The sequence below is a fragment of the Centruroides sculpturatus genome, unplaced genomic scaffold (assembly GCF_000671375.1).
Source record: "Centruroides sculpturatus isolate CEXI.00-Female unplaced genomic scaffold, Cexi_2.0 scaffold123, whole genome shotgun sequence".
Lineage (NCBI taxonomy): Eukaryota > Metazoa > Arthropoda > Arachnida > Scorpiones > Buthidae > Centruroides > Centruroides sculpturatus.
The window spans coordinates 246194-272399 of record NW_019384538.1 but is presented as its reverse complement, the minus strand read 5'-3'; the positions used below and the strand labels follow the sequence as shown (position 1 = coordinate 272399).

Here is a 26206-nt window from a genome sequence, read left to right as displayed (position 1 = left end):
TTATATATAATTAGAATTGTTATTTTTTTAAAATACTTAAATTTAATAGTATACTTGCTTACTGGAGAATAAAATCAATAAAAATAAAAACCATTCAACTATCCAGCAAAATTCTTTAATAATTTAAAAATAATTTAATGCGTTTGAAAACGTTTTTAAATTATTAAAGAATTTTGCTGGATAGTTGAATGGTTTTTATTTTTATTATATACTTAAATTTAGCTTCACACTTAATTTCAGACCAATTTCAGAGGCAAGCAAATGGTGACACTGAATTGAAGTTTCATGATATATACATTATATATACATACATGCAATAGACATACATTTCAGTAATAAACATCCTTTAAAAAAGAAAAATGAAAATGACATGCATTGTTTATAGATGCAAAATTTGACATGCCTTCATTTATAAGAAACAAATGTATATATGCAGTGGGTGATCGGTTAACGAACATAATCCATTCCAAGACTTTGTTCGCTATTCGTATTGTTCATTAACAAATTATCAATTTACCATAGGACTGTATGGGAATTTGATGAATTTGTTCTGGCAACCCCAAAAAATAAAAATTATTTTCTTACTACATTTATATGTAATAATAAAAATACATATATACAGTCTTGCATTTTTATTAGTTATGTGTTTCTGTTTGTGGGGGTTAAAGAATCTGTCTAATGTTGATTGCTTTTCTCTCTTCAGGATTTTCAGAAGTAGTTAATAGCATTGTATTTGTACAGATCCCAAGCCTATTAACTTCAACCTGGTTTGTATGCCATTCTAATACCATTGATCTGACATCCTCTGCTTCTTCAAAAGATCTTTAATTAATAGCAGATATTGGCATTAATCCTCTTTTTCAGAATAAAACATATTTTGCTGAGTTTCTTGGCGTTCTTCTGTTGTAAGTTCTGTTTCAGGTTCCATTATAAGCTCTTCAATGTTCTTTATTTCTCAGATGTAATTTTTGTTACTCCTTTAGCTGCTTGAGTCTTCTTGGTTATACTGTATCTTTTTTAGATAAGATTGAACTATGTCCTACTGTAGATTTGTTCAAGCCATACTGCCCAGCAACATCAGACATCTTCTGTCCACTCTCTACTTTCGCTATTATACTCTCACCTTTCGAAAATAAAAAGTGTGTAAAACTTAACGAGTGCCCACCTGACAGTCTCGCGAATACTATAAAAGAATTGTTTCTGTCAGAAAAATAAAAGGCTGGAATTACAAGGAAGTATTTCAAAGTTTGAGGAATATCATTTGATCAGTATATATCGGGTTGAACATTGATGTTGACTGTGCTTCAAAAAGTTTCAAATTGTTACCTGAAGGCAAGGGAAAATCAATTCGTATTTGCTATTTCTGTTGCTTCTTTTTATGTTTGTTTTTGTTCAGTGAAGTGTTCATTATTCAAACATGTTTTCGTTGTCCAATCATAAAAATCTTTCGCGAAAGTGTTCGTTAACCTATCACCCACTGTATAGTCTAATAACAAATAAAACCAAAGAACCGGCAATAGAAAAAAAAAAATACTACTGACTTTGAGAAGTGAACATTTTTGTCTGTTTTAAAAATGACATCCTCAGGCTAGTGCTCTAAAATTTGAATCACATGTTTGGAACATATAAACTTTATGTAGTTATCGATGATTAGAGGATAGCAGTTGATACGCTGATTGGTGGAATGTGCTTCTGCTAAACTTATATATATTTTCCATGGGTTCAGGATTGCACTGTCCTCTTTATAGTTGATGGCTTTTGACGTTTGGTTGGGCCACCATGTAGTGCTCCATTAACTCTGGATAACTGATATGAGTTATCTGCTGTTATGTATATAATTCTGGGCTGATTAAAATGGACCTGTAAGAAGTCGAAGTCCACTTGTTATTTGATGTTTTGGGCTTTATTTTTAGTAAGATATTTTCATTTTGGGGTTGTTGTTGTTTTTATTGAGGATGGAAACTCCTAATAAACCCCCAATGTGTTAAATCAAAAAAGAAAAATGCAAAAGATACTAATTTGCATCAGTGACTGATCCCTTGATGCACACACATGTAAACATGTAAATAGGGTAGTGTGGAGCTACACTCAGAATCAGATAAAAGATGACATGTCCGTTCAGCAGTGTGGTGTAGGTCCCGACAGCGTTCGTCATAGAAGCGACTTGTCTGGTGTTCTTAATAAGCAATTAGTGTAAGAAACTTATACTTTGTTCAATTATTTTTTTTCGGTGGAGATTTGAATTTTATTTGATATTTATTTATATATATGAGAAAAGATTTCCTTTGATTAATTGTTTATTTTTGTTACTTGACTCTGAATATTTGAAATATAGACTCTTACTAACTCTTGTTATAATTGATCATTGTTATTTATTTCATTACTGATTAATTTAATAAATATTTATTGTGGATTTGTATATATGTGTTTTGGATTATTATATTTTGTTCCCATAAAGTCCAGGCCTGATACTTACATTGAACCCTAACTTGTGTAAACAAACCTACATTTTGTGTTGTGCAGCACGTTAAGTAACTTCACATCAGGGTCCCTGGTATATGTCGATAGGGTGGTGGTTAATAGGCTTTCTTATATGTCAGCTCGATGTTCTTTTAGACAGGTGGTAATGTGCTGACATGTGGCTCCAGTGTATTCTAAATCTTTATTGGATAAGAGGGGATGGAATACATCTATGGTGATGCTTTATATCGTGTTAGGTCCACTGATAGAAACTCTGACCAATGCCCTACTTGTCTTGTGATAGATGGTTCCAAGCATTATTTTTTTGATTGCATACTATTTGATCATGAACGACTAGAGCTAAAAGTACTACTGTACTAGATCAATGTGGACTAAGGCACATCATGGTTTGGCCGGGAATGAAAGAGCTGACGCATTAGCTAAAGCAGCTGCCAATAATTCGCAGCTAGAAATCTCTTATAACAAAGTCAGCTTGACCACTGTTAAAAGAAGTTCCCTAAAGAAACCACGCCAGACTACGTCTATAGACAACACTTCGCAGAAATTCAACACCATAACAGGAATTTAATTCCTATATACACCGATGGATCTAAATCGGATAACTATGTTGGCTTAGCCTTTGTTTGCCAGGATAAAATTGTGGCAGAACAAATTGAATCGAATTCATCCATCTTTTCTGCAGAGTTGCAGGCTATTTATTTAGCCTTAAAGTATATAAATCGGAAAGGTCATCGTTGCTGCGTGATTTACACTGACTCAGTTAGTGCACTTCAGGCTTTGATCTCGTATGAACCTAGTTCTCACTCCATAGTTATTAAAATTCAGAAACTAATTTGTCAGCTCCTTGCAAGGGATTTCTCTATAAAATTTTGTTGGGTCCCAGGCCACGTAGGAATAAGAGGAAATGAAGAAGCTGATGCAGCTGCTAAGTCAGCAAGTCCTTCTCAGCATACAATGCGTATTGAAGGAGGCGATTTGAAGCTGGTCGTTAAAAAACAACTAGCAGAGAGATGGCAAATTATGTGGAATGCACAAATCCACAATAAATTACACGAGATCAAACCGATGATAGAAAATTGGACACGTAATAAACAATATGACGCATGCGGCCCAATAAACATGTAAACAAAACTGACAAATGTTTTAATTTATTTATTTATTTATTGATTTCAACGGCATAAACTCAAAAAAGAAGTTTCACAAAGTCGTAAACCTTTATTCATATTTTATTTTTGAGTGGAAAGGAAATATTTTCAAATACTTGGAGATGTGTGAATAAGGAAGTATTACTAAATAAAGCTGGAGTTGTGACTCAAAGAATTATAGACCCAAATTTGGGAAAAGGAGGGAAAGGTGAGAAAGAACAAATAAAAAGTAGTGAGAAAGGTTAAATAGATCTTCTGTTATGCAAATATTGACCCTTAATTTTCCAACTTTTCTCACTTTTTTATCTTGTCTTTTCTCTCCTTTCCCGCATTTGGTCTATAATCCTTTAAGTCACAACTCCAGCTTTATTTAGTATTTCTTCCAATGTTACATTTGTGCTAAATGTGGCTACTTTTTTTGGTTTGACATAAAAAATATCATTTGGCACTTTGGCTACTTCTTGGGCTACATATTATTTATATATTAGTTGAATAAAAATGCACTTTAAAATGGTGTTTCGTCGCTTTTTATTAATTAAAGACCTAAATAAAACAAATATTTGTGTTTTTCAAATAAATTTTCGTTTGTCTTTTTTATAGTAAATGAATTTGTCTATTTCTAAGTAAAAATTGGAAGTGTCTGTAGAAGTAATTTTTTTAAAATATCCTTTTTCACAATAAAGATTTAATACTTATTATTATAATCTAGACATGTTAATCCTTTAATATACTTGCATATTGGGCCACAAGTATATATTATATATACTTGTGGCCCAAAACTCCTTGACTTCTTCCAATGCGACCCAAAGAAACAAAAAGGTTGGACACTCCTGATCTACATCATGGAAATCATTTTATGAAGATAAACTGTAATTTTTTACGAGGCATTAATTTTTAATGCAAAACTGTTGAGCTGTTTATTTTATCTTTTATATTCTTATATTCCTATCTTTTTGTATTCATTCCATTGAGCGCACATCATTACAAACACATGTGCAGTTATTATTTTCTCGTAATTTTAATTTATGTTCTATTTCTTTAATGTTGTTTTTACTTTATTATTTAATTAATTAAATTAACTGATGAAGATCCTTAAAGACAATCGAAAACGTTCTTACGATATTAAATTATTTGCTGGAATATTTAAAAAGGTGGTAATTAGTTTAATTCAAACAGTGTTTATAAATTATTTTTAATTCCAAAATATTTAAACATTGGAAAATGATTTTTGCCATACACGCTAATAAAGAATAAAGTGATAAAAATATCTTTACATCACCACATATAAATAATAAGATGTAATTACTGGTGTAGAAACGTTAGCTACTTGCTAGTGTTGTTACAGTTATTTTTCATACCACCACCTCCATGCATTTGAAATATTAATGGAATCCTTTGCATTAATACAGTTGCCAGCCAGGCTGGCTTTGTATATTTCTAACACTTCCAGGTTGCAAAAGTGTTGAACCTGATCAGACATTTTTACCAATTTGGCCTTATGGAGATCTGCTTGTATTTTGGGGTCAGTGGCATAGGCAGCTAGGACGGTGGTATGTCTTTGGTTGGCAATATAGTACCCGTGTTCCTGTATCCTTTTTCTTATTGAGTGCTTCGTGGATCTGATGTATACTAGATCTTGCTGGAATCTGTGGTCTCTGAGAGGAACCATATAGACACCCAGTGCCCGACTTTCCTCTGTCCTGTTCTTGTCATTGTGTAACAGCCCATACACTGTGTTAGATCTCTTATATGCAATCTGTGTGTCTTTATGGGTAACAATTTCTTTATAAATGAAGCTTAGGTGCTAATTGTATTGCACCACTGTGTGTGATTGGTTGCTGCTATGATTGTGTGTGTCATTGGGCTTTACCTGTGTGGTATGAGTATGGCCCATCACTAACAAGTTGGTGTACTTGTTCGATATATTATGTATCATGTCTCTACTGTACCCATGCTTAACCGCTATGTTTTCAATGCGCCTTAATTCTGTCACAGTACCCTCCTATCTAGTGTGGTGCGTGTATGCCCTTCTAGTTAGGGCACAGAATGCAGAGATCTTTTAAGAAAAAGGGCAGCAGAGTTTGATGGAATAAATATTGATATGTAGCAAGTTTGTAATAAACGCTGGTTTGCACTCTGTCTGCGTCCAGGCGAATGTTAACATCTTGGAAATGCACATTTGTGTCACTCTTCTGCTTTATCTTGACAGTAAGGCCCTATGGGTTGTTCATGAAATCTATGAAATCATTTACATTGGGCTCAGCCTTTCAAAGAATGACAATGTCATCTACGTACCTTTTCATAAAGTAGGATGGATGTTAGGTAAGAATAGAGGTATGATCTATTGCGCCAATTATTGAACCACCAATTCGCACAAGTCCTCTGAGATGGAGCTGCCCATAGATACTCTCCGTTTTCGTAAATACGTACAGTTATTGAAGTGGAAGAATGAGGTGTAGCATAAGAGGTGGGTTAGTTCCAATACGTGTTTACAATGCGTATTTGCCTCTTCATGGCTTAGTAACAGATCCCTGAGTGCACAGAAGCACGTACACAGGTCCATATGTCATAGTGCGAATTAGGTACAGTAATACCTTGGTTATTGTTGGTTTCGGTTTCGTCAATTTTTTCGTAAAAAATTTTTCTTGGTTTTTGTTGATTGCCTCAGATTTCATCGGCGTGCTCAAGTGACCTCGCTGCTAATATTGCAAAAACAAAGGGTAACCCACATGTTTTTCGGCACAGTGTGGTGTTATTTCTTTGTGTGAGCATTACCCCATGACAGCCCACCATTGGCCAACACTGGGAGTTTGGTTGTGGGTTCGTGCTTCGCAAGGCCAGGCTGACCATGTGAAGTTTTCTGGGTTTTCTCCATGTCTGTAACGCCTGAATAGGGGCTAGTTACCCTTAAACGTATTTTCTGGAAGGAATTATTCCCATTGATACAACCATCATAAATGCATACTACTAATATTACGTGACAATTATGTCACACTTTACCACGGGGCAATATAGGCTAGAAGCTCATGTCCAACTAGCTTCTTCAAGATAAGACGTTACCCCATGTGTCTAGCCGAACAATTCCATTGCATTTATCTTAATGCTAATCATCTTATTTTTAATCTTAATGCTTTTATCTTTATGCTAATCATCTTATTTTTAATCTTAATGCTTTTATCTTTATGCTAATTAGTCTTTTATGTTAATTTCTTATTGCTTTTAGTATTTAATGCTATATTAATTCTGTATAAAATGTGTTTTTGGTATGTATTTTGGAGTGTAGAACGAATTAATTGGATTTATGTTGATTCATATGGAAATAATTGCTTTGGTTTTCATTGGTTTCAGATTTCGCCAATTGTTTTCGACGGATTATCGATGAAAACTGAGGTATCACTGTAATCCAGGGGTGAGATATTGTCACAACAGATTAACTGCATGCTATAGATTTTTCTGTCAGGTTTTTTCTTACTTAAAATCCAAGAAAATTTCTTCTGGTACCTTTTCTTCAGTTCTCATTCCAATATTTCTTGATAAATTGTTACCTTTCTATTTACCTCATATAGTAATGCATGGGTTTGCTCAAAGAGTTGATTCTCAATTCTAATTAAGCTGTTAAGTTTAGAATACATGATTTTTCATCTTGCACGAATGGCTTTTTTTAAACATAATGTTCTTAATTTAGGTAAAAGAGACTCACATCCCCTGGAAAGCCATACTCAATAGATTGACAGGAAACACGTTGTCTGGCATTTCTTGAGAAATATGCCTGATACTTTTTGTTGAAGCAAGAACAAAAGTTGATAATGAACAACTATTTCAAATGGTAGAAGATTGGTATATAATTTGCAATGAAGTTGAGGTTTTTCTCTCTTTTTAACAAAACATCCAAATTGGTAGTGAAGGTCTAATCATAGAAGCAATACTTTGTTTAATTATATAAGATTCATTTTTTTTTTATTAGGTCAGTCCATAAGTTTGTGCGTATTTTATGATCTTGTTTTGCTGTTAAAAATGCCAGTCTAATGTGATACTTTTTACACTGAAGTGTTAAATTGGATTTCATTCATATAATACTGTTCAGAATTGGGAACATTTCAGTTGTTTATTTTCGTTAAAATGGAAGTAACAGATGAATATAAGAGACGTGTTTTATACTTTTTATTTTTAAGTGATGAGAATGCTACAAATGCAGCCAAAAAATTAAATACTGTTCATAATCAAACTGTAATTAGTGTAAGGACTGTGCAGAAGTGGTTTGAAAGATTTAGAAATAATGATTTTAGTGTGGAGGATAAGGCTCGTACTGGAAGACCTGTTGACTTTGATGATGATGCTCTCTCTGCACTAGTTGAAGCAGAACCATCTTTAACAGTTGATGAAATTGCGGAACGTTTAAATTCATCCCATGGAACTGTTCATAGACATCTACAACAAATCGGAAAAGTTTCAAAGCTAGGAAAATGGATACCACATGAACTGTCAATAGCTAACTGACAACAACGTCAACTGCTCAACTCAAAAGCTTCAACTGGGAAATTTTACCTCATCCACCATATTTGCCAGATATTGCTCCCAGTGATTATCATCTTTTTCGGAGTTTGCAGAATTTTTTAAAAGGAAAAACTTTTGAGGATGAGAACAATGTAAAAAAGGCTATTTCTGAATATTTTGATTCAAAACCGAAATCATTTTACAAAGACGGGATTAAAAAGCTACCATCAAGATGGCAAGAAATTGTACAAAATAATGGTGAATACATTATAGATTGAAATAAAATTTAGTTAAAATTTTTTGTTGCTTTTTTTGTAGATAAAAATGTGCACGAACTTATGGACTGACCTGATATAATGGCAATAATCTTTCTCTTTGGTTTTTTCCAGGTTGGTGAGATCTGTGGGAAAGCAAACGTACAAATAAGGGCATCTAAAAAAGACACTATTTTGAAGCCTTCTGTTTGGGAACAAGAGGTGATTTACTGACATGTAAGTAAAATATTAACCCGTTACATACAACGACATTTTTGTATTAACGCAATTAAACATAAAAAATACTTAAAACTGAAAAAAAACAAAAGAAATGCGTTAATTTTGAAGAAAAAGCTTCAAATTTTATTTTCCTTTGTTTCGTCTTTCTGTGAAATTTGACACTGACGACTCATTGTTTACACAGCTGGATGACCTTGAACACAGCTGGAGTTTGATTTCCCGGGACATTCTCATAGAAGTCTCGGGAGGCAATAGGTTTATAGTAGGGTGAATACTAGCTGGCTGTATAGTTTTAAATATTTTTAAAAAATTAAAATTTTTATTGCGATTTTATCGAAGGTCGTTTTTGACATCAGAAACTAGCTTTAAATAACTTTATCGAAGTAAAATCCATACACTACAACTTTAGAACGATGAATGAAATTTGATATCAAACTCCCATTAAAAAACTATTAAAAAGCAATTAAGCGTGAAGCAGTCGTCATTAAGGTAAATTAAAACTGTGATAAAATTTTTTCACGCGGGAAAAATTTTCGAAAAAATTTGGAGACAAAAAACATTCCAAAAATTTAAAAAAAAAATTTTCAAAAATGGCCTTAAGGACCGCATTTTATGTAATGCTATGTAACTTGCCCGAGATATCTCGGGTTATGGGCTTAAGATATTAATTAAGTTAGAACATAGGGATCACATTTACTCCTATTTTACTATTAAAATTATCAGAAAAAATAAGAAGTACTGCTTTATAGGGAGAAAAACACCTATATTTCCTAAATTTAATCTTTTAATATTTACTACTTTTAAACCATTCTGTTGTAGAAATGGTAGTTTTCCAGATAAATGCTTTTGGTACATGATGATGCTGTGAACACCATCTTGTCTGCACCAGTATAGTTAGAGCAAAGAATTTTTTTTCATTACAGCAATTTGATAACAGTGTTAACAGGTAAGTTTTAAAATTGGTACTGCCTGAATGTAGGTTCCTATCTGTGGTGAGGGGACCTACCAAAGATGGTTTAAAAACACTTCACAATCTCTGATATCTGAACGCCCACCCACGTGTTTGCTGTGCATGGTGTCCCGTATACCAAAAAGATTAGTTGAGGTCAATGCAATGTCCCCAACAAACTGCTTTGGCCCCAGCTTCGGATAAACAACAGGCTCAAATCTAGCTTCATTTGTCATGTCAGATGAGATGCAATCTTCTTGACTGCATTGTGAGGGTATAGCTCCTGGGAAACCCTGCTGTAATACTCCACGGGAGTCTTCCATGTGATTGGCATCTTTTCGTTAGGCCCCATGTTGTGTGGGGTCACTAGGACCTGCCCCTTGATGTGGGTTCCTGTCCGTGGTGAGGGGACCTCCCAGAGATGGTTTAGAAACTCTTCTTTACCATCCCTGGGATGTGAACGCCCACCCACGTGTTTGCCGTGCGTGGTATCCCGAATGCCAGAAAGGGGGATCCTGGTAGTTGAGGGGCAACATAATGTTTTTAACACACTGCTTTGGCCTTTGCTTCAGATAAACGGGAGGCTCAAATCAGGCTTAATTTGAGTCAATCAGCTGGTCGTTGAGTCATTTTTGATTTCGGCTTGGAGTCAACTGATCGATGCAGACATGTCAGACAAGATGTGCTCTTCTTGACTGCATTGTGAGGGTATAGCTTTTGGGAAACCTGGGTGTGACAGTCTATGGGAGTTTCCCATGTGATGGCATCCCCTTGTTGGGCCCCATGGTGGGTGGGGTAACTGGGAGCTGAATATTTAAACGTCAATTATGGATTCCAAAAATTCAAAACATCTTGAAGCATCAATATCAAAGACCAAAGAAAAGATTTCCAGTCAACCTGTTTACTTAATACTGCATGCAACTGGAGAAAAACTTTTTTCTAAGTGTTCTCCTTTTTTGATTCAAAAGTTATTTGAATCAACCACTGGGCACCTAAAAAACATACAAAAATTGAGGTCAGGAAACCTACTAGTAGAAACAGCCTCTCCTCAACAAACAACAAAGCTTTTGATAATGAAAACTCTTGTAGACATGGGAATATTAGTCACACCACACGGAAGTTTGAACTCATCACATGGTGTGATATCTGAGTTCGATTTGATGTCTGAAGACGAATTAGACATTCAGATTGGCCTGTTGGACCAAGGTGACACTTATGTCTGACACATTTCAATCTGTCGAGACGACAAGTTGATACCCACAAAACATTTAATTCTCACATTCGACAACCCGACATTGCCATCCTTTGTTATAGCAGGATACCTGCGCTGCCCAGTTTGATTGTATGTTCCAAATCTGCTGCGTTGCTTCAAATGCCAGCAATTTGGACGTTCACAAACTTCCTGCCGTGGAATAGCGCATGCGCACAGTGTGGAACTGAAGGTCACGACAGTACTGAGTGCACCAATACTCCATGCTGTGTGAATTGCAAAGATGCCCATCCTGCCTACTCAAGGAAATGCCCTGCATGGCAGAGAGAGAAAGAGATCTAGCGAGTGAAAACCATTAACAACATACCATACCCAGAGGCTAGCTGCATGGTCACTGAAAGTGCACCATTGCAACAAAAAACATTTGCTTCTGTGTTGAAATCTACAAAGACGTGGGGTTCAAGCAGATATTTCTGTATCCCCAAGTGAATTGCTGACTCGCCATGCAAAATGTTTATTGATCCCATCTACACAATCAGAAGAAAAGGAGAACACAAAGGCCAAAACCCCTGTAACTAAAGCAGGGGTAACAACCAGAAACATTGGTTTTTTAAAAGCTAATAAGAAACCCACTCAACAAACAAAAATTGAAAGCAGCCTTTCTAAATCAGAGAGATCAGAGACTCAATCCATGAGTGTGTTCTCTGATATCTCTGATGAAGAGAATAATATGGAGGTGACCCAATTAACCTTACCTTCAAATGGAAAATCCTCAGTAAAATTGAGGAGGGAGACTTTTTTGAAGAATGCTGCCTCAAACATATAATGGATTATAAAATAATTCAATGGAACTGTCGTGGTTTCCACAACAACTCTGACATTAAACACATGATGTCATCTACCTCATTTTTTTGCGTGGCACTCCAGGAGACTCATCTGAAACCTGGAGAGAGAATTACTTTAAAAGGATTTGGACTTTACTGCAAGGATGATGATAGCCACAACTATGCCAGTGGCAGTGTGGCTATTTTTGTTTCCAATCGCATTTTGTCTTTGCTGGTACAAATCACAACAGAGCTGCAAGCTGTGGCAGTCAGAATTTCTATTGGAGTAACTGTAACTGTTTGTTCTATATACTTTCCACCAGATGTCATAGTCAATGAGGATGAATTGGATGCATGAGTTGAACAGCTTCCGACTCCATTTATTTTACTCGGTGATTTCAACGGTCACAATCTAATGTGGGGCAGTCCAGATATCAATTGTTGAGGCAGAGCCATCGAAAGATTCATAGGCAATCAGCAACTATATTTATTTAACACTGGAGAAGTGACATACTTTTATATCCCAACAAGAACATTCACTGCCATTGATCTATCATTAGCAAGTCCAAACCTTTTTTCAGCATTTTCATGGGAGGATGGATCTAATCCACTCTCTAGCGACCACTTCCCAATATTTCTAAAATATTGAGGCAGAAAAAGCTGTGGAACAACCCATCCACCACGCTGGAAACTTGAAACAGCAGATTGACCTGCATTTTTTTCTTTGGTTGCCATCACTGAGGACATGGTCAATACTGCTGATATCAATGATGCAGTTGAAGTTGTCACTTACGGTATTTTTCAGGCAGCTGAAAAAACAATGGGAAAAACATCAACTAGATACCGAAAGCATCTGAAACCACGGTGAGATCAGATTTTCAGAAGATACTTTACTGCTAACAATTTGATTGCTTTTCAAAAAGCAAAAACAAATGCTAGAAGAATAAGGCAAAGGAATTCTTGGAGGAAATATGTTTCTGGCATAACATCTTTTACCAGCTCAAAGGCAGTCTGGGATAAAATTCATAAAATTAATGGGAAATATGCTTTTCATTCTCTGTCCATGCTGGAAAATAATGGCACAATAATCAGTGATATACAGGGTATTGCTGATTTATTGGGTGAAACATTTTCTTATTCATTCAGTAATATTATGTATCCAAGGAATTTTCAGGTTTATAAAGCCCAAAATGAAAAACAATATTTAAATTTCCATTCTTCATTTAATGAGGAATATAATGTGCCATTCACTAGAATTGAATTACATACAGCGATCTCTCGCTCAGGTAATAGTGCTGTAGGCCTGGATAAAATCCACTACAGCATGATTAAAAATCTGTCAAACAATTCCCTTTTCTAATCTCCTGTGTCTGTTTAACAGAATATGGACAGAAAATACTTTTCGTAACTCTTGGAGGCTATCTATCATTATCGCCATTTCTAAGCCAGGCAAAGACCACAAGAATTCCTGTAATTACAGACCAATCTCTCTGACAAGTTGTATGTGTAAATTCTTTGAGGATGGTAAACAGACGTCTAATGTATCTCTTAGAGAAAAAGGAATACTTTTCACCACATCAGAGTGGTTTTTGGAGGAACAGAGGTACCACTGATAACTTAGTAAACCTTGAAACATCTGTATGCGAAGTGTTTGTTCGAAGACAGCACTTAGTGTCTGTCTTTTTCTATATAGAGAAGGCCTATGATCGCTGTTGGCGATACGGGATACTCTGTAGTCTGCATCAATTTGGATTGCAAGTTAATTTGTTAATTTTTATAAAAAACTTCCTACAGAATTAAAGATTTTTTTGTTAGGATGGGCAACACACTATATAGGCTTTTCACACGAGAAGGTGTTTTTCAAGGTTCTATTTTGAGCGTGACTCTGTTCCTAATCAAAATCAACAGCATAGCTAACTGTCTTCCTCCCAGTATGAAACACTATGTATTTTTCCCGCCATTTTTATTCTAAACTGTATCATCATTATATATTTTGACACCTAGTGTTTTAAGGCTTATTTATAAAAAATTTTGTTTGATTTTGTGGAATTGTTTATTTTTTGTCTCACATCAAATATGGAAGATCGAAAGCAGCATTTTCGACATATTTTGCTTTTTTATTACCAAAATTATAAAAATGGCATTCAAGCGAGAAAAAAATCATGTGACACGTATAGTGGAGATGTCTTGAAAGAACGACAGTGCCAAAATTGGTTTACAAAATTTTGTTCTTACAGTTTCAGTATTGAAGATGCACCACGTTATGGATGGCCAACTGAAGCCAATGAAAACAAAATAAAAGGTACCGATTGAAGCAAACTGTCGAATAACAACACGTGAAATCACTAAGAGATTAAATTTATCAAATTCAACTGTTTATGATTACTTGAAACAAATTGGTTTAGTTTCAAAGTTTGATATATGAGTTTTGCATGTTCTTAAGCAGAGATGCTATCTTTGGTGAGATTTTAAGGAAAAGTATTTTTGGCACTTTTACCAGACAATTTAACAATTGATTCGAAAGTGTACTGCCATCGATTAAACAAATTGAGTAATATCATTAAACAGAAAAGGCGGCCAGAATTGATCAACAAAACAGGTGTAGTGCTTTACCATGATAATGTCAAGTTTCACACAAGTTTGGTAACTCGTCAAAAACTGTTATAACTTAGTTGGGACCTGCTATCACACTGACCATATTTGCCAGACTGACCACACTCAGATTATTACTTGCTCCGGTCTATACAAATTTTTTTTAACTGTAAGACATTTACTTGAAATAATAATGTCAAAAATCAGTTAAATCAGTTTTTTGTAAGCAACAATCAAGACTTTTATAAATGTGAAATCATGCTACTACCAGAAACGATGACAACACGTATTTGAACAAATGGTCAATATATAATTCAATAAAATATTGATTATAAAAATATTGTCTCATGCCACAGAAAAAAATGAAATTACTTTCTGAACAATCCAATATAATGTTTANTTGTTTTTTTCCAAGGAAAAAAAACGAAATTACTTTCCAAACAACCCAATAATTCCTAATATTTTAATTCTAATTTTAATTTCAAATGAAAAATATTTAAGATATTTACTTTGGAAGAGTTGGGTCTCAGATTTTCGTCAAAAATGTGCTGAATTAAAATTCCTTGTATTTCTGAATTGAAGTCACAGCCTTGAAATTTACACAAGTACTTTCTTGAATGTATCTTTTTATGGCATTTCAAATTTCCACGATTTTGATATTTTTTACCACATTCCTCACATTGATGTGCTTTATCCTTTGAACTTATATTATATTAAACTTATATTTTATTTGAATCATTTGAAAGGAAAAATATTTAAGATATTTAGTTTGGAAGAGTTGGGTTTCAGATTTTCGTCAAAACTGTGCTGAATTAAAATTCCTTGTATTTCTGAATTGAAGTCACAGCTTTGAAATTTACACAAGTACTTTCTTGAATACTGCTCCTAAAGCTAAATTAGATGCATTTTTGCTAATATAAACGGTTTTGTGAAGTCTGGAGACTTTAAAAGAGGAGCTGAAGTGATAATGGCCTTTAATTGTTCAAAACTATTTTGTTGATCTTGACCCCATTCAAAAGCCGTGTCCTTTAACAGATTGGTTAAAGGCTTTGCAATTTTAGCATATCTATCTACATGCCTCCTATAATATCCTGTGAGACCCAAAAAGGATCTAATTTCCTTTTCATTTAGAGGTCTGGGAAAGTCTAGAACACATTTAATTTTATCTGGATCTGGCTTCCGACACCTCATGTCCTAAAAATTTAATTTTCCTCTGGAGAAAATGGCATTTCTTTGGTTTTAACTTTATACCTGCACTAGCTAATCGTTTAAAGATTTGTTCTAAGCGTTCGAGGTGGCTATGAAAGTCTGGACTGAAAGTTAAAACATCATCCATATAAACCAAGCATGTTTTTCCTTTTAGGCCATGTAAAACGAAGTCCATCGTTCTCTCAAAAGATGCAGCATTTATTTTCAGACCCATTGGGAGCCTATTCCATTGATAATGCCCATCAGGTGTAGAGAAAGCAGTTTTCTCTTTATCACTTACACCTAACTGCCAAAACCCTGAGATCGTATCTATTGTCGAGAAGTATTTCGCTTTTCCCATCAAACTAAGGGATTCTTGTACTAGGGGAAGAGGATATGGATCTACTTTGGTAATTTTATTTAATTTACGGTAATCTATCACTAATCTGATTCCTCCGTCCCGTTTGTTTACCAGCAATGCAGGGGAGCTCCAAGGAGAAGTCGAATGTTCGATAATATCATGCTTTAGTAAATTATCAACAATCTCATTTAATTTTTCTCTTTGTGCATATGGGATTCTGTAAGGAAGTGAATAAATGGTTATAGGATTACCGGCTAGAGTTGCACGCAGTGGTTCACCACCTTCCGCCATTCTACTTACTTATTATTACTAACTAAAAATTAACTTAAGAGTAAATGATCTTTCTTATACCACCGATAGACCTCATCAAAGACTCCTTATGAAATTTTATAACACCTCAGATTTAATATGAACTCACTGTCGACGACGCAGAAAAGACCACAATTCTGCGGCATCAATGTGTGAGTAGCAGTAGCGATTTGATAACCCACTCCTGAAAAACCAATACGTGCTAACCGAGGGGGCTGAAGCATAGAGCTTCTCCCCACTTACCGGCTTGGCTGTCAGGAAATGGCTATAGGAGGGCAAAAGGAGTGGGAGGCGTAATGAAGTCGTGATGAGATGTCGGTAGTACTTAACAAGAGTCATTAATTTAGGAATAACATATTTAATATAAACTTAAAAATAATACAAATACATTAAAATTACACATTAATTCTAAACAATATGTAAGCGATAATTATAATAAATTCCGAGTCGCGACAATATCGGACAACTGATGTCCGTCTATCCCATATGTGGGACCATCGAAGGTCCTTGACACAAAAATATGACTAAGTCCTATCGAAAGGAACAGATAAATAAATCTTAAGTCTCAAGTATATCGGTAAACGACAATTTTCTAAGTCTTGAGTAAGTCGAGCGAAAATATGATCTAAGTCCCGAATATACCGAGAGACAATAATTTTTAAGTCCCGAGTATACCGAGAGAAAGTGAAGTAAAAACAATCTAAGTATTTACCTTTTTAGGTCGGCGATCAGAAACCTTGAAGTCCTTTTAGAGTAGACGCTTGTAGTTATCTTTCTTCGATGATCGCCTCGAGATCTTGGATCATTTTCCTTTTATACTATTTTAGCGTGGGAAATCTCGGGGACTCCTCTGACGCAATCTGTTACTTCTCTCGATTTATGACAGTCTCCCCGTCATGGGTGACGACAATGCAGACATCGCTTGACTAATTAATGTTAAATTCGTCATCACCTGGGGAGATGACTGACCATTTTTGGTAATGTTCTCATTGTACGGGTGACCCTTGCAGGTGACCTCTTGTCCACCCTCAATACAGGAACACCCGTCCGTCTCCGTCAACTGGACACCCGCAGGAGACTACTCTATTACAAGGTGTCTGTGGTGTGACCAATTAGCAAAAACAAACAAACACTTTGGGGGGAGGGGAGTTCTTCCGCGGTCGCCTCGGATGACTTCGTTCTAGGGATGACCTTCTTGACGGACGAATTACACAGTTTATTATTCGGGTCTATTCTTCGGGTAATGGGGTGAGAACGGGAGAAATAATGGAAATAATGATGAAAGAAATATAACTTGTTACGTATTTAATTAAAATTCTCATACGATAGTCAGATTTTCACATAACTCCCCACTTTTCTAAAAATCGCACACCCTTGGTGTGATTTTTTTTCCTTTCTCTGTTGGGAGAGATGAAGTTGCCTATAGATGATGATCATCGTTAGGTTAGTCGAGGAGTTGTATTGTAAAGTTCTCAAAGGTTTATATTCTTGGTATTTTCTATCTTTGTTCCATTGTGAACTATTAAAATTCTTCTTCGTCTCTCTATGCATATGCTCGACGTTTCTTTATAAGTCAAAACTCTGAAGGCAAAACTCCAGATTTGAAACTTCATAAATCTCTGTTCGCCTCTCCAGGGGGGAAATTTTGTATCTTTGTTATATGGAGAAAATTTGCGTGTAAAAACAGAGGGAGGAAAAAAAAATTTTTGAGGTTATACGCGAAAAATCTCTATCTCTCTCGATCTACTTCAAGCTTAAATATGTTATAGGCACTAACAAAACTTACAAACATAAATTTGCAAAAAATGATGTTACGCGATTTTACAAAAAAATTTCGATGGAAAACCGCCGATCCCAGCGATATGCGTCTGCGTCAAAAAAAAAAAAAAAATAGATTACGGATATAAAGATATAAAAGGTAGTCAACTTACGTGTACAATTTTAAAGGATAAAGTCGACTTAAAAATTGTTATCTATTGATCAACACTTATAGTTATTTTGTATGATAAAGGTACTCACAGCATAATCTTTTTCTCATCTTTTCCAATGTCCTGGTACGATGCGGAAATCGCCAAATAAGGAAATGATTCCATCCGTCGCACGTGAAAATGGGCGTCAAGTCCGACAAAGGGTATCGGCGACGTTTGAAGAGCATTTCCGAAAGTTAATAGTTACGAATAAGGATGAATAGTTCACTTCTCTTTCCATAGGTGCAGAATTCTAAGAAGAGTAACCTCGTCGTCCTTAAGAGGAGAGTTGTTATTAGATTCTTAGTAGAACCTATCGTTGGCCTTATTTCGTATCTTAATTTATCCTTCGACAGCAATTACACTTAAAAACAGCCAGGTATATATATCTTTACCAAGGCGTGAAATTTCTCAGCAAGTCAAAGGATATGAGGGTTACAATAGGTTTGTTACCCAGAGCTGCACATCCAAACATAAAAAAAAAAAAAATTTGTACAAAAAGGATCAAAGGAAGGTATAAATCAAAAGATTTTATATTAGGTCAGTTTGAAGCTTCAGAAGCTGAAAAAGTGACCTTTTGGCAAAATGAGATGAGATAGGTTTCCCTTCAGGTCTAAGAAACTGACTAAAAAGAAAAGAAAACCTCCTCAGCCCTTGGAACTTTGTAGCTTCTCAGAGCCTGCTGCACAGTCACATCTTTAGCAATATATAAAGAAAAGACAATAGACAGCTGACTTTGACCAATGTATGGTTTCGCTAGTCCACACAATTTTGTATGGAGTAGCTCCTATCCATGATAGTAACCTGTCCTTAATGAGGACGGTATTGATTCAGCACGGATATCACGAGGGGTTATTCCTTCTGTTTGGATCCTCCAAATAAAGAATTTTGCCCCTTATAAACTTTGCTTTGCACAACCCGTCCAATATAAAAACAAAAACCTAAATTTATTTTCTTAAAGGAACTTGTATATTATTTTAAAATTTTTCTATCCGGTACAGTCTCCGTGAGCCGAAGCAAAATTCACGTCCCATCCCACAAAAACTTATAAACTTTGCTTTGCATTTTTGACCTCGGCTTGGAGTCAACTGATCGATGCAGACCAGGCAGACATGTCAGGCAAGATGTGCTCTTCTTGACTGCATTGTGAGGGTATAGCTCTATTTTTCACCACATCAGAGTGGTTTTCGTAGGAACAGAAGTACCACTGATAACTTAGTAAACCTTGAAACCTCTATACGCAAAGCGTTTGTTAGATGACAGCACTTAGTGTCTGTTTTCTTTGATATAGAGAAGGCCTATGATCGCTGTTGACGATATGGGATACTCTGTGATCTGCACCATTTCGGATTTCGGGGTAATTTGCCAATTTTCATAAAAAACTTCTTAGAGAATCGAAGATTCCAAGTGAGGATGGGCAACACTATATCTAGGCCTTTCACGCAACAAGAAGGTGTTCCTCAAGGCTCTATTTTGAGTGTGACTCTGTTCTTAAATAAAATTAATAGCATAGCTATCTGTCTTCCCCCTAGTGTGAAACACTCTTTATATGTGGATGACTTTCAGATCTCCTGCCAGTCTAGCAACATGAGTTTTATCGAGAGACAACTACAAACCTCCTTAAATCGCATAGACAATTGGTCCAAGACTAATGGTTTTAGTTTTAACACGGAAAAGACCTCGTGCATCCACTTTTGTCGAAGGCGTGGTTTGCATTTGGATCCGGAAATTTACCTAAACGGGGATAAAATCCCAATGATGAATGAGACTAAGTTTTTGGGTGTTTCTTTCGATAATAAACTGACATTTTTGCCACACTTGCGCAACCTGAAGAGTAGATGTTTAAAATCTTTAAACCTTTTAAAGGTACTATGCTGCTCATCCTGGGGAGCAGACAAAGTTTCGATGCTCAGGATTTATAGGGCCCTTGTTCACTCTAAGCTGGACCACGGTTGCATTGTTTATGGCTCTGCGCGAGAATCTACTCTCCGGATGCTGGATCCAATCCACCATCAAGCTTCGCGTTTGTGCACCGGTGCATTTCGAACTTCCCCTGTTCAAAGTTTGTATGTGGATGCTTATGAGCCTCCACTATCTCTCAGGAGAGAACAGTTGTCTCTTTTTTATTACATTAAACAAAAATCTCAGGAAAAACTTACAGCTGATTGTCCAGATACTCAGCTGAAAAGATTATTTGCCGCTCGGACGAGTTGTGTCCCCACATTCGACATAAGAATGGAGAATGTAAGCAGCACGATTGACCTGAGCACAAACAACATTTTACAGGCTGAGGTTGATAGTATACCACCTTGGTTAGCTTCTGTGCTAAATGTTGACCTTTGCTTAAAGCAATTTCCTAAGGAATCCACCCCTGACTACGTCTACAGACAGCACTTTGCTGAAATTCAACATTGTGACAGGAATTTAATTCCAATATATACTGATGGATCTAAATCTGATAACTATGTGGGCTTAGCCTTTGTTTGTCAAAATGAAATTGTGGCAGAACAAATAACACCAAATTCTTCCATCTTTTCTGCGGAGTTGCAGGCTATTTATTTAGTTCTAAAGTATATAAATAGGAAAGGTCATCGTTGCTGCGTGATTTACACTGACTCAGTTAGTGCACTTTAGGCTTTGATCTTGTATGAACCTAGTTTTAACTCCATAGTTACTTAAATTCGAAAACTAATTTGCCATCTCACTACGAGAAATTTTTTTGTAAAGTTTTGTTGGGTCTCAGGCCACGTTGGTATAAGAGGTAATGAAGAAGCTGACACAGCTGCTAAGTCAGCTAGTCCTTCACAGCATACAATGGGTATTGAAGGATGTGATTTGAAGCTGGTCGTTAAAAAACGACTAGCAGAGAGATGGCAAACTATGTGGAACGCACAAATCCACAATAAACTACACAAGATCAAACCTTTGATAGAAAATTGGACACATAATAGGCAGTATGATAGGAGATCTGAAGTTGTCCTTACTCGTTTGAGGATTGGACACACTCGACTGACTCACCAATATCTTTTGAAGGGAGATGATGAACCAGTATGTCAGTACTGCAACTGTACTGTCAGTGTTAAACACATATTTTGCAACTGTGTTGCTTTTGACCAAAGTCGTAAATAGCATTTCGGAAATGCAAGCTTTAGAGAGATCTTGGGTCAGAGGTCAAATCTGCACAATATAGTGGACTTTCTGAAAGTCAATAATATGTATATAGAGATTTGATTATTTATTTATTTATTTTACAATTTTATGTACCTTGTTTTGTCTATTTATATATATTTATTTAATTTTGTGATATTCTTATGTTATTAATTTATAGGTATAAAGGGATTTGTATGTATTTTATTATATGTATTTATTATACAGTTTTATTTAAATTATTGTATAAATTTTTTGTTGTATGTTTATATGTTTATTTACTCACTTGTTTATTTAATTTTGTAATATGAAAATTTTCCATTTATTGCTTTGGCGCAGCTTAGCCTATATGGTTCTTGCGCCAAAAATTCAAAACAAAACAAACTTGTGACTGGAAGGAGTAATGCATGTGTCACCTATATTGAAATCCACTTATTCATCTGACCACTTGCTGGGGTTGTTACTGCATGTGGTTGGTCAGATAATTTGAAAAGTAAAAGTAAATTTTAAAATATAATATTCGTAAAAAGTGGCATGTTTGTAATAAAAAATATAAAGAACAGATCGATTATATACAGAAAATATCGCTTAAAAATTGCATTACATTCGATTTGTTTTTTGTTTTATATCACAAATTTTGTTCAGTTTACGAATTCTGTTTCATTTATCCTTTAATTAATCACGATGTTGTTGATGTGAAAGTCAAGCTTTTACGTTATTGTTTATATAGCCAATAAAATCATTACCCATTTGGCACTTTTTGTGTGTGTCTACGTATCTACTTTAATGCAGTGGCATACCGTGGGTGTCATTCGCTTGGGGCGGAGGAAAATTTCGGCTTTCCTTATTCAGGTATTTCAATTTAAAATACCAAAATTCAGTTTTGTCACAGAACAAGCAATGAAAAATTTGGTGGTAGTGCAGCGACCTGTTTAAAATAGTTCTATTGGATATTAGTGATGTACATGAATGCGAATAAATAGTACAAAAAAAAAGATCACCAGGTTTCGCAGGAATTCCTCGGATGAAACCAAGGTCTTAGATTTATAAGGTTGCCTCATACAGCCGATTTAGCCACTTCCTGCCAGATTCCGGATATACGTCATCCGTAGTCGAGCTGTGGCCTAGCGTCTGCTTCACTACTGTAAGCGAGAGAAGAAAATTTTGGAATTTAACTATTTTTTTTTAATTTGTCGAGCGTTTTTAGACTCATAATCTTCGAAGGTAAATATATCTGTAGTTATTACTATTATTAAACATAATTATGTTGATAATTATATCGATAAAAATTGTTTGGAAGTAACAAAAATGTTCCTAGAACAGTTTGATATTCTGTTGTAGTCTTTACTCTTCGTTCTGTAGAAATTACAGAATATGGTTACAGATAAAATATATTTATTAATAAAATACTTTAAAATACTAACTCATAGATGACTGGGGTCACAAACTGTCGTACCCCTCCCTTCAATGAAAATTACCAGGGTAACGATTTGTGTGTACTTTGGTAAAAATAATTTTTTATGAAATCTATCGACAATAGATGTCAGCACTTGATGGCGCCGTATAGCTAATGCTATGTTTCACATGTTTGTGGCCAGGGGGTGTTTTGTTGACCTATATAACCTTTGTTTGGAATTTTCAAAGTTCACTCTTGCTCTGTTGCTTGAAGACTTCTGTTGTGTGTGTTGCAGGTAAGGCGCCATTTTGTCTCTGTTCATTTTATTTAATTATTTTTTCATTATTCTATATAGTTTTCTATACAAAATAAAGTAATTTTCTATGTAAGGTACATTAGGTATAGATTTTATATCGAATCATATATATAATAAATTATTATCGTTCTATTTCATATTTTCGATTCATTTATCGTAATTTTATTTTAGTTTTAGGTTTATATTGTAACATATCGTTACATATAGTTTATTTTTTTATTAGATTTATCGACTTACAAAAATTTATTTTGACTATGGCATCATCATCAAAAATACAAAAAGTTTTGGATGACTCCGATGTCTTGGACTATATGGAATTCTCAGACACAATTTCAGAGTCTGACTCTGATCCCGATTTTAGTGCATTTGAAGGATCAGATGATTCTGATGAAGATATTTCCCCTCCAAGCGTCTCTAATCAAATGCAATCGATAAATGATGACGATGATGAAGACTATCAGGAGGTTCTATCTCCGGAGCAATCTTCTTCACTTCCTTTCTCTTTCCTAGAGCTTGCTGGCCCTAAGCACATGCCACCGCCAGATTCACCTCCGATTGCGTATTTCAATCTTTTTGTTACAATGACTTTGCTCCATCTGATCGTAACGGAATCAAACCGTTACGCACAACAAGTGATAAATGGCATGGGGAATAACGTACCGCCCGCTCTGAAGAACTGGACCAAAATTTCGGTGTGGAAATAAAGGGATTCCTAGCATGTATATTGAACATGGGATTGAACAAAAGGCCTTCAATAGCATCCTACTGGTCCACTTTTTCCTCCCAAGCCATTCCATGGTTTGGGAAAATGTTCCCAAGAACCCGCTTTTATCACTTGTTACGTTTTTTCCATCTCGTCAATAACACTAAGTTATCCAAGCCAGGGGAACAAGGATACGATCCTTGTGCAAAGTTTCAACCCCTGGTTGATCATGCTAACAGAGTGTTCCGACATCACTACACGCCACACCAGCAAATTTGTGTGGATGAGAGCCTTGTAGGTACAAAAAATAAAACCTCACTCCTGCAGTACCTTCCAAAAAAACATCACCATCAGTGGGGCATAAAATTTTAGATGCTGTGTGACTCAGTCTCTAATTACTGCTTGAGTTTTTTCACTTATAGAGAGGCCAGGACTCAGCAGGAAAAGGACATGAATTCTAAATTTGGTCTAGGATACAGCGTCGTAAATAAGCTGCTTGAGACGGGGTCGTACCTCAAAAAAGGCTATCATTTTTTTGTAGATAATTTCTTCATGTTGGTTCCTCTTGTTCGACATTTATATACAATGGGTACCTATATAACTGGCACTGTTCGGCGAAATCGAAAATACCTGCCCGCCCCACTAAAACCGTCTAAGTTTTCCGTGGGCCAAACATCCTATTTTAGATCCGGGCCGTTGTTAGCCTGTGGATTCAGAGAGAAAGCATCTCAAAAAGTTCCGGTCTTGCTACTATCCAGCCATGCGAGGGTGTGTGCAAAAGAAATTGTTAGGCGCAATGTAACTAAGTCAAAGCCAGAAATAATATTAGAATATAATAAATCTATGGGTGGGGTCGATACGTCAGATATGATGTTATATGCATACTTGGATGAGAGAAAGACCGTGAAATACTGGAAGAAAGTTGGGTTCAACATTATAGGCAGGATGGTGTTGAACTCATATATATTATACAAAGAAAATTTTGGAGGCCCAGGAAAGCTAAAACTGAGGTACGCCTTTTACGTATCAATAATAGAGAGCTTGGAGGAGGAATGGATGGCTACAAAACAACAACCTCAAGATCCCCTAGGACCAAGGGAACTGAGAAAACTACCTGCAAAGAAGGAATCGAGGTGCTGTGTCTGCACCATCATGGGTCTCAAAAGATCGAGAACAGTGTGCACTCGCTGTCTAAAAGGATTACATCCTGAATGTTTTCCAAAACATCATTGCTGATAGGATAAGTATGTGATATAATTCTGATCACACATTTTACATTATATTTATTTGAATTATCATTTTGCAGTAAATTCAATAAATAAATACTTTCTTACAGATTTAGTGCTTGCAGCATCACAGATGCATTTTTTTCCACTTTTTTATTTTTTATTATTTTATTATTTTTGCAATTACTAGTAAGGTATGTAATCGAGTTTCACATTAAATTTATATGTATTAGCATTTTGCAGCATATTCAATAAATAAATACCCTCTTACAGATTTGTACCTGCCAGCATCACAGATTCATTTTTGTCTACTTTTTATCTATTTTTATTAAATATCAACGCATGTATTGTAATTATTATATATATGTAAGAATATTTTAATTTTTGCTTATGTTAACAAAAATAAAGCTAAATATATTATAGTAAAAATTTGCTTAAAATTAATACGTTCGTTTTCAAGTTATCTCACATTAATAAAAAACAAAAATATGTACATGCATAAAACTTATATATAATTGTAGGAAACAATATTCTACATCGTTCTGGCCCAGTGCCAATAAAAACGAAGTAACTGAAAAATGTGAATTTTGACAAAAAGTAACGAATTTTAAACTTTGGATGTCAGTTATGATCAAAAAAAATTTTTTTTCTCCTAAATTTTTAAAATAAAATTTATTGAAAAATGTTGTATTTAGAAATAAACATACTGATATAGATATATAATTTTTTTCATATGAATATAACGATAACTTGATTTTTGGTGAATTTTTTAAATTTTATGACCTCTTTGACCTATATTGAACTTGGTAGTTTTACAACCTACCTGTAAACATGTGGGCGAGGCAATCGGGTTCTCTATAGGCTAAGAATAGTTTTCTGCATGTATAAAAATAGTATCTGCTCGATGAAATGACGACTACAAATAATAAGCTGGCTTGTAACACTTTTAAGATAACCTGCGATGTAAAAAAATATTGTTTATTATTAATTAATATAACTTTTTAAAATATGCATATTTACGCAAATACATAAATTTTATTATTTTTAGATGCCAGGAGCAACGTGTGCTGTTGCAAATTGTGATAACAGCCATTGTAAAACAAAGTCATTAGACAGGAAAGTCAGTTATTTTAGATTTCCTAAAGATCCAATAATAAGAAGAAAATGGATCCATAACTGTAAAAGAAAAGACAAATTTAATCCTGATTCTTGTCATGTTTGCTCTGATCATTTCACAGAAAATGATTTTGAGAGAAATTTAAAAGCTGAATTATTAGGTTTATTGACAAGACCTAAACTAAAGAAAACTTCAATACCAACAGTAAATTTAGGAAACATAGAAAATAAAAATATTAAGCAGTCAAATGAAAGAAAGAATCGTGTATTAAAAAGAAATAGAAAAAA

General features: G+C 35.0%; 1 long non-coding RNA gene and 1 pseudogene across 1 annotated transcript; both read left to right on the top strand.

Moving 5' to 3' along the window:
• Nucleotides 1–19178: 19178 nt before the first annotated feature.
• Nucleotides 19179–21162, top strand: LOC111623283 (annotated as a pseudogene).
• Nucleotides 21163–22093: 931 nt separating this feature from the next.
• LOC111623305 lies at nt 22094–26087 on the top strand. Its single transcript, XR_002756418.1, has 2 exons — nt 22094–22385; nt 25851–26087. It is a non-coding gene; the product is annotated as an uncharacterized LOC111623305 (long non-coding RNA).
• Nucleotides 26088–26206: the final 119 nt, after the last annotated feature.